The sequence below is a fragment of the Mirounga leonina genome, unplaced genomic scaffold (assembly GCF_011800145.1).
Source record: "Mirounga leonina isolate KUSES-001 unplaced genomic scaffold, KU_Mleo_1.0 Mir_53, whole genome shotgun sequence".
Classification (NCBI taxonomy): Eukaryota; Metazoa; Chordata; class Mammalia; order Carnivora; family Phocidae; genus Mirounga; species Mirounga leonina.
Genome location: NW_023270807.1, coordinates 31,853,385 through 31,866,772, shown reverse-complemented (window position 1 = coordinate 31,866,772; position 13,388 = coordinate 31,853,385). Strand labels below are relative to the sequence as shown.

Below are 13,388 nucleotides of genomic sequence, written 5' to 3'. Positions count from 1 at the left end.
CTTCTCCTTCTCCTTCTCCTTCTCCTTCTCCTTCTCCTTCTCCTTCTCCTCCTTCTCCTTCTCCTTCTTCTCCTTCTTCTCCTTCTTCTTCTTTTTTAATTTAGACTGTGGTCACATACAAGAGTAATAAAAATATGGTCTTGACTGCATTAGCCCTAGTATAAGGAGCCATTGCTATGCACTCACATAAGAAAATTACTAGATTCCATTATGAGTTTTGCAGGTAGCATGTGATAACTTGAGTGCAGGAAATCACTGGAGTGTGAGCCTCTGGATGAAGAGAACTAGACGTTGAATACTGATTGGACATTTCTCAAGGAGAAAGGTGCATGCTCTTCTACTGCTAGATATAAAAATACAGAGCTTTCAGATCCCATAAGACTATTTCAATATCTTATTAGGTTTCTCAAGAGTGACTAAAAGTACTGACCCATTTTTTTTTCTTTTAAATGGCAAGGTTTTAATCCATCATCACTGATTAATTCCCAAAGGCATTCTTCATAGCCCCATCCAGCCATCAGTGATGGCAACTGAGGTAGCAAGAGCCTGGGAATGCAATTTTTCCTGAACCAGAACAAACCTGGAAGGTAGAACAGAGCAAAAGATGGGCCCAGGAAGACCATTCCAACAACAAAGTAAGAAGCCCATAAGAAAGTTTTTAAATGGCTAAGTCAAGGTAGTATTTTTACTTTCTTCCCTTAAATATCATCTAATTGCAATAAGGAATATGAGAGACAGAAGTGCAAATTTTATCTTCAGTAAAACTAAAAGGTATATACAACCGCACACTATAGTATTAAAGAAAGAGCAGTTGGATGCATAGAAGGTCAAGATGGTCACTGAAAGATGCTAAGATAGAGTGCCCATGGCTACAGAACTCAAACCAAAGGGGAAAGCATAATTCCTAAGGTAAGTGCTACCATCTGAGAGGCAAAGTCAACCACCTCTTACATGGAATAACAAGGAGAAGTATGTTTGGGAGAGTGGCAGGAACTTACATAGACTTGAGTTGGCACAAAGGAAAATTAGAGGGAGCAGGAATAAGGAAAGAATCATACCGACAGGCTATAAATGTAGGCAGTAGTGGGGCAGTGAGACAGGATGGAGAAAAGATACCACATCAGGAGGAGCTGTGCAGCTGCCGATATCTATGAAGAAGAGAAATCAAGACCAAAGCAATTCATACATAGAATTCTATAACATAAGGAGAATTCCTGAAACACAGAATTATGAAAATGTTGCCCTGAGACAAATGGTATTGTGAGCAAATATATCAGCATGAATTCATAAATTTATTGAGAAGCAATTGTCACCATTGAGCGGGAGCTCAAGCAGAGAGATGAGAACTGAGATGAAGCATGGGGAGGCAACAAAAGGAATAGCAGCATTCAAGAAAGATGAGCAAAGCAAAATCATTACAAAAATGAGGTTCACACTGAGAGCAGCCCCAAAGATAAAAGACACTACCAAAACAACCAACAAGGTAATAGAGGACAGGACTGAGAAATAGAAACAAATGAAATGGAAATGAAGAATAAAAAATAATTACAAATAAAATAATAAATATAGAAGACAGAAAAAGGAGATCTAACATAGTTCTCTCCTGCCCACATTAAAAAAAATTTTTTTAACCGAAATAACAGAAAAGGAAAAATACTTAAAGTATATATTCAAGAACACTTTTTTAAAATAAAAGCTAGATTTGAACCTGCATGTGAAAGCACATGCCATTTTACACACACACACACACACAAAAATAGTGACACAAAACCATCCACCCTATCTTGGTAATGTTACTGGACTTCAAAGATAAAAAGAATTATTTGGACATCAGGGCAAAACCTTCAGTTTATCTATTAAAGGAAAAAAATATTTTGGCCTGAGATCCTAGAAAATGGTATAATAGCTCAAAAGCCCAAAAAGTTACTAAAGAAATAACATATGACCCAAGAATTTATACTCAACAAACTATTTTTCAGGAAAAAACAAATTTTCAGGGACTAGAGCTGTCATGAGTACTTCTTGAAGAAATTATTAGAGGACACACTTTAGCCCAACAGAAGATGACAAAATTACAAAGGACAGACTGGCTATAAACCCTAACTCTAACTACAAAAATAAAACTAAAGGAGTGCCTGGGTGGCTCAGTCGTTTAAGTGTCCGACACTTAGTTTCCTCTCTGGTCATGATCTCAGGGTCATGAGATCGAGCCCTGGCTGCCTGCCCAGCGGTGAATCTGCTTGCGATTCTTTCCCTCTGCCCGCCCCCCAGCTCACATGGGCGCTCTCTAGTGTGCGCGCACTCTCCCTCTCTCTCTAAAATAAATGAGTAAATCTTAAAAAAAAAAGAAGAAGAAGAAGAAAACTAAAACCAATATAGGGATTATGGTTGAAAAACAGAATCTAAACACTATTAACATGGACAATATTACTGTGAAATAGCTAACACAACTTGGGAGGAAAAGACAAATGAATGGTGAGAAATAATGTAATACACTCAATTCCTCACTTTTTATAGATACAAATAACAAATATCAATTAGAGATATTAAATTAGAAAATAGGAAAAGGTGTAATTGTATAATAAGTAAGTGTAAATATAAACCTATTTTATCAACAAAAAGGGTGATGGAGGCAAAAGAGGAAAGAATGAAGTTTTTTTTTTTTTTAAGATTTTATTTATTTGAGGGAGAGATAGCAAAAGAGAGCACAAGGGGGTGCGGGGATAGGGAGAAGCAGACTCCCTGCTGAGCAGGGAGCCCAATGCAGGGCTCCATCCCAGAACCTGAGCAGAGGCAGATGTTTAAGAGCCTGAGTCACCCAGGCGCCCCAAGAATGGAGATTTTAGAAATATAGTAATTTTTTGGAAATATAGTAAGTGTATCACCTCTCACAATGATAAAAACTGAAGATTAAATTAAACTTCTTGGTAAACTATGAATAAAAGAGAAGTTCCTTAATCTCGTTAGGAGTATATACAAAAAAATAGTAAATATAGTTTATCCTAGAATGTTGAAAACATTCTCTTTAGGATCAAAGATAAGACAGTGTTACAGACTATCACCACGTTTTTTACAAGATTTTATTTATTTATTTATTTATTTATTTATTTGACAGAGAGAGACAGCGAGAGAGGGAACACAAGCAGGGGGAGTGGGAAAGGGAGAAGCAGGCTTCCCACCGAGCAGGGAGTTGGATGCAGGGCTCGATGCAGGGCTCGATGCGGAGCTCGATCCCAGGACCCTGGGATCATGACCTGAGCCAAAGGCAGATGCTTAACAACTGAGCCACCCAGGCACCCCACTATCACCACTTTTTATTCAGTATTTTCTACAGATATTAGGACCAAAAAGGAAGAAACAAATCTGTCATTATTTGCAAATGATACAACTCTCTACATTATTTGCAAATGATACAATTCTCTATCTTTACAAATAGAAAACACAGGATCATGTAGCAACCTTGCTAGGTACTAAACCAATATTAAGAAGCCAGTTGCTTTTCTATTCACTGGCCACATTTAGTTAGAAATGGTTTTTAAAGATACCATTTTCAATAGCAACAAAATATAAAGTATCTAAGGAAAGGTCTAAATATGTGAAAGTTCATCATGAAAAAAGTTATAAAATTTTATTTTAAAACCTTCAAGAAAAAATATATACATAAAATTGTATTTAAAAACGCAGTATTTTAAAGATACCAGTTCTTCCCCAGTTGACTTATAGATTAACTGCAATTCCATTCAAAATCCTAACAGGAGTTTTTGAGGGTTTGATTAAACTCTCAAATTTATACAGAGGAGCAAAGCACTAAAAGAATGAGGTGGAGGAATTGATCCCATGAGATATGAAAACTTGTCATGAAACAATAGTAATTAAGAGAGTGCATTATTGGGGCAGGCATAGACAAGGTGGCCAATAAGAAGGAACATAGAGTTCATAGCAGACCCACACATATATGAAAACTTGATTCATGATAGCAAGAGAATTGCAGACCAGTGGGAAAAGGAGAAACTATTCAATAAATTGCACATTAGAAAGTAATGGGGGAAGAATGAAGGGGGGAAACCGGAGGGGGAGACGAACCATGAGAGACTATGGACTCTGAAAAACAAACTCAGGGTTCTAGAGGGAGGGGGGGTAGGAGGATGGTTTAGCCTGGTGATCGGTATTAAAGAGGGCATGTTCTGCATGGAGCAATGGGTGTTATACACAAACAATGAATCATGGAACACTACATCAAAAACTAATGATGTAATGTATGGTGATTAACATAACATAATAAAAAAAAAAGAAAGTAATGGGCCAATTAGTTGTCTATATTGTAAATATGAAATGGAATTCCTACTCCTCACTACATAAAAATTCAATTCCAAGCAGATTAAAGACTTCAATACAAAAGGCAGAACTGTAAAATTTTTAGAAGGTAGTGCAAGAATTTACCATTTTTTCATTACATTAGGCAGGGAAGGATTTCATAAATAAGCATAAAACACATAAATCATAAAATTGAGGATTGCTATATTAAACAAATTTAAAATTAAGAACTTCTGTTCATGGAAAGATATCCTAAGGAGAGTAGAAAGACAAGCCACAAAGTTAGGGACAATTTTTGCAACACATATAATTCACAAAGGAATAATATCAGAGGATTAAAAAAAATCAGTACAAAAAAGAGACAACCCAATAGAAATAGGCAAAAGACATAACCTGGCTTTTCATTGATGAAGAACCAAGAATGGTTCAGGAGCACATGAAAAATTTTTCGGCCTTATTAGTAATCAGGGAAATCAAACTGAAGCCACACTGAAACATTATTTCTCCCCCTCATCTATGGGAGTAAGTTAGAGGTCTAACAGTATGAAGCATTGACAAGGATATAGAAGTCTACCCCATATAGTGACATTACCTAGTGGATTCAAATATATCTGCACTCCATCATCCTGCACATCTACTCATAGGTAAAGATGCTAAAGATACTATTTTCCCCTGTCAGAATGGCAAAGAGCTGTAAGTTCAAAGATCCATTATGTGAAGGCATGGACAAATTGCATACACTGCTGATGGGAGTGTAAATCAACACAACCTCTATGGAGAGCAATTTGTTAGTATATTTCTAAATTATATTCTCTTAGATCCTGTAATTCCACATCTAATAAATATTCACAAATGTGTGAAATTATGTGCAAGAAGGAAATTCGTTTAAGCATTGTTTGCAATATCAAAATATTAGAAACAATCTCAATGTCTTTCAGAGACAATGGCTCTACTATGGAGCACTTAAAAAGAATAATTGAGCCCAATATGTACTGATATGGAAGAATCTCCAAGATATATTCTCAAGTTTAAAAAAAGTACAAATGTTCCACTTGGGCTTTTAAAAACATGAACATATACACACATATATATGTTTGTGTGTGCATATATTTATATACATATATGCATGTGTATGTATATGTGTATATGTGTGTGTGTGTGTGTGTGTCTGTGTGAACACACACACACACAGACTATCCCTGGAAATGCATACAGAAAAACTGATTAGAATAACTGACTTCAGGGATGAGTACAAGTGAGTCAGAGGCAACGTTTAGAGAGTTTTACTTTCCATTATTTACTCTTTTGTATCTTTTGAATTTTGTGACACATGTATATATGACCTAGTCAAAAGTAAGTAGTTTTAAAAAGTGGAGCCATCATTTGTTATGGTGGACCAGGGAATCTGGAAGCCGGGTTTCAGTAGAGTAGGAATATACACTGTTTCTCAAGGTCAGACCCAGGAAGTAGGACAACATGGGAAGACCTAGATAGTAAACGTCAGGGCAAGCAGCAAGTCTACAGTTGGGGAAGGCCACAAGGATTAGGATTTCATACTCCATGGGGGTGGAAGGCAGACACCAGATGGTCTGGCCTTAGGCACCACAATTATGCAAGTTCTTTATATGGTTAAAAAAAAAAAAAAAAAAGGAGTGGCGCCTGGGTGGCTCAGTCGTTAAGCGTCTGCCTTCGGCTCAGGTCATGATCCCAGGGTCCTGGGATCCAGCCCTGCATCGGGCTCCCTGGTCAGTGGGAAGCCTGCTTCTCTCTCTCCCACTCCCCCTGCTTGTGTTCCATCTCTCACTGTGTCTCTCTCTGTCAAATAAATAAATAAAATCTTTAAAAAAAAAAAAAAGGAAAGAAAATCAGCTGAGTAAATTTTAAATATCTTACTAACTTTATTCAATGATTCATAAATCAGGCAGCATCCCATTTACCATAAAGAAAGGAGCTCTGAAGAGCTGTACAAAATAAAAGACTTTTATAGGCAGAAGGGGGTGGGACAAGGAAGTTATCCTAGCTAAGAGCTAATTGTGTCAAGGTCACCTTTCTTTAGGGAATGGCAGAGGTCAACCAGGCAAATTACCTCACTAGTGCTGACCCGGTAATTCAAGATTGACTTATTTAAGATCCCATTCCTGGGGGAGGCTGAAACTGTAATTAAGTCTCAGTTTGGTGACATGGGGATTAGCACAAGCAACTCCATTTTGGGACTGTCATCTTTTTTCTAACAATACTGAGCCAATACTTTGCCTTAATCAGGAAGCTTTCATATGATTCCAGGATCAGGCTGGGCAAGTCTCCACGTACAGATAGCCAGGGACAAGCCAGTGGAGAAAACTAGGAATGGTCAGCTACAACACAAAGTAAAGAAGTAGGAAATGGGCCATTGCTAGCAGGCTGCAGAGACATGGCTCATTCATGCAGGGCTAGTTATGTAATCTGAGGGGCCCAGTGCAAAATGAAAATGTAGGTCCCCTTTTATGTGTCATTAAAGGCACTAAAACATAAAGGTTTTTCCTTCTGCAGTGTCTCTCTTGACTTGATATGAATTTATTGTGTAATATCATTTGAAGTGAAGAAAAATTAAATTTTTAAATTACTAGCATACATTTTGCTATTCATCTTTATATTGTGTGATGGCAGTTTAAATGCAAATATAAAAGCATTTAACTCATAGGCAGAATTGCTGAAATTATGCAATTCATATTTTGTGGCTCATACATGCATATGTATTTTGTTCTTACCAGAAGAGTAAAAATGCTACACAAAATTAACTCAGCTGTGTTATTTCACTTTTAATACTTACACATTCTACCAACGATCTCTACCTTCAGGTTATTGATGAATAAGGAAAGGAACTGTGGGTTCCCCTATTTTTCCCCTTCCTCTATGTCATTAATTTCCCTGTAAATGAAAAGGGAAATGACATGAGTAAAAAAGGATATGGTTAGGTTCCTTGGTCATTCGTATATCTTAGAATACCATTGCCTTCTTACTACCTTGAAGCAAGTTCTGGTTCAAATGGAAAAATGTAGCCTCTTGGGACTGTCTGCATTCCCACTTATTCATATATATAACACATTTACCTGTATTCTTTTGACTCTCCTGAATTCCCATGTATAGTGGGTCCACTGGAATTCTCTGCCCATGGAGCATCACAAACACTGCATGCAGATGAGTGTCAAGAAATGATAGACATGCATATTGTATACATCTCTGCTTACATGCATGCTCCTTTGTCCCATATGACTTAATTTACAAAAAGCAAGTTCAGAGATAAAATTATTAAGAATTTCATGATGAAGACAGCAGAGCATTAAAGCAGGCAAAGGGCCCATCTGAGCCTGGGCCCTACGTGACTGCACAGGTCCTGTAGCCATAAAGCTAACCCTCTATCCAGGAGTTTGCTATTACAGGAGAAATTCTGGATAAGTGTAGCTGGCTCTCTCTTGCCAATATTGTGCTTGTCTATTTAATATTAAAATAAATGCTTAGGAGGTACATTATTAGAGCCATCATATTGAAAACATGTTTGACTGACAAGTATTATGTTGTAAATTTTGATTTTTCAAGGTTCTGTTTATCAGTTCATTATCAACCTGTCTCTATGTGAGAGAACAGAATGATCTTCTGAGGGCTCTTGGTGACATTGCTACTGAATTCTTATGATTATTAAGGCAGGATATGAAAATTTCCCCTAAAGGATTAAGAATGAATTCTTAAGTCTGGAGTTATTCTTCAGGGAATAAATTCAAACTGATAAACTCTGGGATTAGTATGCAGTGGAGAAACAAATGGGATTTGGAAGTGTGCTTGCTCCCATTGTCAGTGTGAAGCTTGTCAAGAATGTCTTGAGTTTTTCTGCACCATTTGTTTTACCATGTAAAGAGACTACACAATTGGAAGAAAATGTTTCAATCATTGTGATGCCTATTCTATTGAGGACTTTTAAAATATATTTGACTTCCAGTTGCCCCAGAAACAAAGTTGGCTTTATTATAGAAAGTGACCAGGTGCCCAAGATGGGGAGGAAAGTCTCTCCATTTTTAAAAAGCTGTATTGGATACAAACATGTCTGAAGAAAATGTCCTTGCAAGTGACCTGAGGCAAACCACTTAATTCCTCAAATGTAAAGGGGATGATAACAATAGTATTTAGCTTATGGGGTTTGTGTGATTTAAATAACGTAAGATATGAAAGACTTAGTATAGTGCCTATGCATAGAAAGTGCTCAATAACTGTTAGGTATTATTATAAGCTGTTATTCCAGTTGTTTGTTAAAATGTTTGTTAAGGGTGCCTGGGTGGCTCAGTCGTTAAGCGTTTGCCTTCGGCTCAGGTCATGATCCTAGGGTCCTGGGATCGAGTCCCACAGCGGGCTTCCCGCTCTGCAGGAAGCCTGCTTCTCCCTCTCCCACTCCCCCTGCTTGTGTTCCTGCTCTCGCTATGTCTCTCTCTGTTAAATAAATAAAAATCTTTAATAAATAAATAAATAAATAAAATGTTTGTTAAACTGCTAAAAGTCATGTTAGAGTTAAGATGGTGGAGTAGTAGGAGGACCTTTGTTTGCCTCGTCCCTTGAACACAGCTAGATAAATATCAAATCATTCTGAATATGCAGGAAATCTATCTGAAGACTGAGAGAACAAACTGCACAACTAAAGAGAGAAAAGAGGCCACACCGTGGAAGCACAGATGGACTTCAGTGAGCAGCACAGCACCCCACAGTGGAGGCCTGAGACACTTCCACCAAGTCCCATTCCCCCCGCTGAGCTCTGTAGGTGCTTCTTTACTAGGGCAAGTGTGCCTGAGAACCAAAGCCCTGGGCCTCTCTCTCAGAAGACCAGCACAAACCCCCCAACACGCACCAAGTCTACTGACCAAAGAGCGCTAGTGGAAATAGCATCAGGCCTCTTTTAACAAGCAAACCAGAGCACACCGAGTTTAAACTCACCACACTCTGGACAAGTTCCAAACACTCCCCACTGCAGGCAAGGAGAAACTCTGCAGAGGACTGACCTGAAAGAGCAGCCAAAACACAGCAGCAGAGTGCACCCAGCATACACCAGAGACACTTTCTGAAGTTCCAGGCCCTGGACAGCATATGAACTCTTCTTAATATAGCCATTACTCTTGGGAGCAGGAAACATAACAGGCTTGCCTAACACACAGAAGGCAGAGATCTAGACAAAATGCCAAGATGGAGGAATTCACCCCAAATGAAAGAAGAAGAGGTCATGACCAGGGATCTAATCAAAACAGATATAAGTAATATGCCTGAACCAGACTTTAAAACAACAGCCATAAGGATACTACCTGGGCTAGAGAAAAGCACAGAAGACCCCAGGGAGTCCCTTACCACAAGAATAGAAGACCTAAAAAAGGGCCAAAATAAAAATGCTATAACCGAGATGCAAAACTGACTGAATGTAATGACCACAGGATGGATGAAGCAGAGGAATGAATCAGTGATATAGAAGATAAAATTATGGAAAATAATGAATCTGAAAAGAAGAGGGAAAGAAAAATATTGGATCACGAATGTAGATTTAGGAAACTCAGCAACTCCATAAAGCATAAAAACATTCATATCATAGGATTCCCAGAAGAAGAAGAGAGGGAAAAACGGGAAGATTGAGCAAATTATAGATGAAAACTCTAACCTGGAGAAGGAAACATATCCAAATCCAGGAGGCATAGAGAACTCCCATCAAAATCAGACCAAATCAGACCAAAAGCAGACCAACACCAAGATATATTATAGTAAAACTTGCATAAAACAGAGATAAGGAAAGAATTCTGAAAATAGCAAGGGAAAAGAAAACCCTAACCTACAAGAAAAGACAAGGTGAGCAGCAAATCTCTCTTCAGAAACTTGACAGGCCAGAAGAGAGTGGTATGATATATTCAACGTGCTGAATGGGAAAAATAGGCAGCCAAGAATACTTTATCCAGCAAGGCTGTCATTCAGAATAGAGGAGAGAAAAAGAGTTTCCCAGACAAACAAAAACTAAAGGAGTATGTGACCATTAAACTAGCCCTGAAAGAAATATTAAAGGGGACCCTTTGATTGGAAAAGAAAGACCAAAAGCAACAAAGACTACAAAGGAAAAGAGAAAATATCCTGAAACACTGACTTTACAGGTAATACATTGGCACTAAATTCATATTTATCAATAATCACCCTGAATGGAAATGGACTAAATGCTCCAATCAGAAGCCATAGGGTATCAGAATAGATTTAAAAAGAAGAAGACCGGGGTGCCTGGGTGGCTCAGTCATTAAGCGTCTGCCTTCAGCTCGGGTCATGATCCCAGGGTCCTGGGATCGAGCCCTGCATCAGGCTCCCAGCTCGGCGGGAAGCCTGCTTCTCCCGCTCCCACTCCCCCTGCTTGTGTTCCCTCTCTTGCTGTCTCTCTCTCTGTCAAATAAATAAATAAAATAAAATCTTTAAAAAAAATAAAAAATAAAAAGAAGAAAACCCCTCTATATGCTGTCTACAAGAAATTCATTTTAGACCTAAAGACACATGCAGATTGAAAGTGAGGGGATAGAGAACAATTTATCATGCTAATGGACATCAAAAGAAAGCCAGGGGAGCCATACTTATATTGGACAAAGTAAATTTTAAACCAAAGACTGTAACAAGAGATGAGGAAGGGCACTATATATATCACAGTGAAGCTATCCAACAACAAGATCTAACAATTGTCAATATTTATGTCCCCAACCTGGGAGCACTCAAATATATAAATCAATTAATAACAGACATTTAAAAACTCATTGATAACAATACAATAATACTAGGGGACTTTAATACACCACTTACAGCAATGGACAGATCATTTAAGCAGAAAACCAACAAGGAAACAATGGCTTTGAATGACACACTGGACCAGATGGACTTAAGAGATATACTCAGAACACTTCATCCTAAAGCCACAGAATATACATTCTTTTTGAGTGCACGTGGCACATTCTCCAGAATAGATCACATACTGGGTCACAAATCAGCCCCCAAAAAGTACAAAAGGATTGAGATCATACCATGCATATTTTCAGAACACAACACTATGAAACTTGGAGCCAACCACAAAAAAAAAAATTTGAAAAAAACCACAAATACATGGAGGTTAAAGAACATCCTACTAAGCAATGAATGGTTTAACCAAGAAATTAAAGAAGAAATTTTAAAATACATGATAGCAAATGAAAATGATGTTTTCATTTTGATAGTCTGAACCTTTTGGGTTGCAGCTAATGAAGTCATAAGAGGGAAGTACATAGCAATACAGGCCTATCTTAAGAAGCAAGAAAAGTCTCAAATATAAAACCTAACCTTACACATAACAGAGCTAGAAAAGGAACAGCAAATAAGTTAAAGCCAGCAGAAGAAGGGAAATAATAAAGATTAGAGCAGAAATAAATGATATAGAAACAAGCAAAACCCCAGTGGAATAGCTCAAAGAAAGTAGGAGCTGGTTCTTCAAAAGAATTAATAAAATTGATAAACCTCTAGTTAGACTTATCAAAAAGCAAAGAGAAAGGACCCAAATAAATAAAAACACAAATGAAAGGGGGGAGATCACAACCAGCACCACAGAAATACAAACAATTATAAGAGAATATTATGAAAAATTATATGCCAACAAATTGGACAATCTGGAAGAAATGACAAATTCCTAGAAACATACAAACTATGAAAACTGAAACAGGAAGAAACAGAAAATTTGAACAGATCCATAACCATGAAAGAAATTGAATTAGTCATCAAAAATTTCCAAACAGACAAAAGTCCTGGGCCAGATGGCTTCCCAGGGGAATTCTACCAGACATTTAAAGAAGAGTTAATACCTATTCTTCTCAAACTGTTCAAAAAAAAAAAAAAAAACAGAAATGGAAGGAAAACTTCCAAACTTATTCTACAAAGCCATCATTACCTTGATTCCAAAAACAGAGAAAGACCCAACTTAAAAGGAGAATTACAGTCCAATATCCCCAATGAACATGGATGCAAAAATTCTCAACAAGATACTAGCAAATCGAAAATCAAATCCAACAGTAGATTATAAGAATTATTCACCATGATCAAGTGGGGTTTATTCCTGGGCTGCAAGGGTGGTTCAGTATTTGCAAGTCAATCAACATGATACACCATGTTAATAAAAGAAAGGATAAGAACCATATGATCCTCTCAATAGATGCAGAAAAAGCATTTGACAAAGCACAGTATATTCTTGACAAAAACCCTCAACAAAGTAGGCATAGAGGGAACATACCTCAACGTCATAAAGGCCATATACGAAAGATCCATAGCTAATATCATCCTCAATGGGGAAAAACTGAGAGCTTTTCCTCTACGGTCAGACACAAATAGGGATGTCCACTCTCACCATTACTATTTAACATAGTACTCATAGCCTCAGCAATCAAACAACAAAGGAAATAAAAGGCATCCAAATCGGCAAGGAAAAAGTCAAACTTTCACTATTTCCAGATGACATGATACTCTATGTAGAAAACCCAAAAGACTCCACCAAAAACTGCTAGAACTGATACACGAATTCAGCAAAGTGGCAGGATACAAAATCAACATACAGAAATCTGTTGCATTTCTATACACCAATAATGAAGCAGCAGAAAGAAAAATAAAGGAATTGATCCCATTTACAATTGCACCAAAAACCATAAGATACCTAGGAATAAACTAACCAAAGCAGTAAAAAAAAAAAAAAACAACTTTACTCTGAAAAGTCTAAAATACTGATGAAAGAAATTGAAGATGACACAAAGAAATGGAAAGACATTCCATGCTCATGGGTTGGAAGAACAAATATTGTTAAAATGTCTATACTACCCAAAGCAATCTACACATTCAATGCAAATGTTATCAAAATAACACCTGCATTTTTCACAGAGCTGGAACAATCCTAAAATTTGTATGGAACCACAAAAGACCCTTAATAGCCAAAGCAAACTTGAAAAAGAAGAGCAAACCTAGAGGCATCACAATTCTGGACTTCAAGCTATATTACAAAGCTGTAGTCCTCAAGACAGTATGGAATCGGCACA

The 13,388-nt window shown here is 37.5% G+C and overlaps 1 long non-coding RNA gene across 2 annotated transcripts in view; it reads right to left on the bottom strand.

Annotated features, from left to right (window-relative positions):
• The window catches only part of LOC118001229, a 29,914-nt gene extending 22,718 nt beyond the window's left edge, over positions 1-7,196 (bottom strand). The window contains exon 1 of one of the 2 annotated variants that reach the window (XR_004676650.1): positions 7,124-7,196. This is a non-coding gene — a long non-coding RNA (uncharacterized LOC118001229). The remainder of the gene's footprint in view (positions 1-7,123) is intronic. The other variant, XR_004676649.1, reaches the window with a different exon arrangement.
• Positions 7,197-13,388: the final 6,192 nt, after the last annotated feature.